This window comes from Hypanus sabinus, unplaced genomic scaffold, assembly GCF_030144855.1.
Source record: "Hypanus sabinus isolate sHypSab1 unplaced genomic scaffold, sHypSab1.hap1 scaffold_129, whole genome shotgun sequence".
Classification (NCBI taxonomy): Eukaryota; Metazoa; Chordata; class Chondrichthyes; order Myliobatiformes; family Dasyatidae; genus Hypanus; species Hypanus sabinus.
In genome coordinates this window covers 286,511-288,428 of record NW_026779356.1, presented here as the reverse complement: position 1 = coordinate 288,428, position 1,918 = coordinate 286,511, and the positions used below count along the sequence as shown (strand labels likewise).

Sequence of the window (1,918 nt, the reverse complement as noted above, 5' to 3'; positions counted from 1 at the left end):
AAACGCTGTCATAGAAAAACAGCATCCACTGTCAGAGGTCGTCACCGTCCTGCCATGCTCTTTTTTCGCTGCTGCCATTGGGTAGATGGTACAAGAGCCTCAGGACTCGCACCACCACGTTCAAGAACAGTTACTACCCATCCGACACCGGACTTTTGATCAAAAGGTGATAGTGTACACTACATGCCCACCCATTGAATATTCCGACGACCAATCATTTCACTTTAGAAACTGTATTGATCAGCTGAGTATGCCAGGAGGAGCTCAGCAGACCAGGCTGCATCTATGGACAGACGTAAGCAGTCGGCGTTTCGGGACGAGATCCTTCACCGTGAAATTGTTTCTGAATAAATCACTTACCCACAGTTCGGTGTACGGTGATCTATTGTAATGCGATGAACAGTGTCAAGAACATAATCTTCCAACAGTTTTTCTAATCCACCTCAACAACCCAGGGTTTGTTTGCAGAAATAACATCGCCTCGATTGAATGCTTAAAGACAAATTATGTCAGGAGTGGGATTCGAACCCACGACCCCAGATGGAGACCAGAACACTCCCGTTTGTCTGAAGGACTTTCATTCCTTGAGTCTAGCGCATTAAACCACTCGGCCAACCTGACAACTTTTGATGTGTGTTTGTGAACGGAATGAATGCCTGACTTGTAAGCAAAGTTATATACACACAATCACACATATCGTCCTGCCAATCGGAAATGAAAGCGAGAGTGTTACAATTTTCTCAGTTTAGGCAACTTCTGTGGAAAGTGAAGCTGTAAAACAATTCCAAATCGAAGACTCGTGAGACGCGTCTCGGTAAGAATTTGTGAAGGATGTTTGCTGAGATGGATGAGAATGCTTGGAAGACTCAATAATTTTACATTTAGGGAAGCAGAGAAACAAACGTTAATAATCAGGACTGAATCTGCAAACTGGGTGGGAGTTGATCGCAACAATGTCAACAGAAACTGATTACAGGTTGTTCAATGATACCGAGCAGCGCTGCTTTACAGATGGAATCTGGTATGTAGACGACAAGTCCCAGTAATCTGATGCTTGTGGAAGAAAGCGAAGATGTGACAAGTTTCGCAAGAACATAAGACATCGTGCAGAAAGGCCGTTTGATCTCCTGTGTCTGTTTCATCATTCCGTCATGGATGAATTATTACAGTCAGAATGTTGTTCAGGCTTGTAGAACAATGTTTAATCTGTCGGAGAGGAAACAGAAACAATGTGTTTTGGACGACAGAGCAGCGGCCTTTCTGAGAGATGAGACGCTTTAGAGAACGTAATTCGCTCAGGTTCTCTGATCCAGTGTTAACGGTACTGAACACATTAAAATAAGGCAGGGACAGGCTCTGGATGCCATCGACTCAGTAAAAGGCTCCTCGCGGGATGTGAAAGACGGGGAGGCCTCCAGAGTTCCTGATGACGACACCTGCGGGAAGTGCTCACAGCTGCAGCGTGTAACAATCCGCCCTGGGGTGCTGGTGTTGAAGCTGGATGAACTCCGGTTCATTCAGAGCCTCGGACGTGATGGACCGGAACATATAGAGTGATAGGACAGCCAGGGTGCAGGACACAGAAAACTGGGTGACAATCAGGAGGAAAAAGGTTTTAAAGACCCAGTGCAGACTATCTCTATGGCCATCACCGTCAGCAACACCTGGATGCCGTTTCTGGTTGGATGACCTGGACGGGGAAACACATAGAGGTCGGATCTCTGGCACTGAGTATGGTCTGTGACTCAGACTGGTAAGGGAAGAACAGATTCCTGGATGGTATGTTGCCCCCCGTGTGCCAGGGTCAGGGACAATTTCGATTAAGTCTTGAACATTCTCCAGTAGGAGCGTGAGTCGGCAGGGGTTGGCTCCAGCTCGGTGCCAATGACATCGGTAGGAACAGTGACGAATTTCTGCA

General features: G+C 46.8%; 1 non-coding gene across 1 annotated transcript; it reads right to left on the bottom strand.

The window, feature by feature from the left end:
* Nucleotides 1-507: 507 nt before the first annotated feature.
* trnal-caa (transfer RNA leucine (anticodon CAA)) lies at nt 508-621 on the bottom strand. The gene is made up of 2 exons: nt 584-621; nt 508-542 (listed from the first exon to the last, which is right to left on the bottom strand). It is a non-coding gene; the product is annotated as a tRNA-Leu (tRNA).
* Nucleotides 622-1,918: the final 1,297 nt, after the last annotated feature.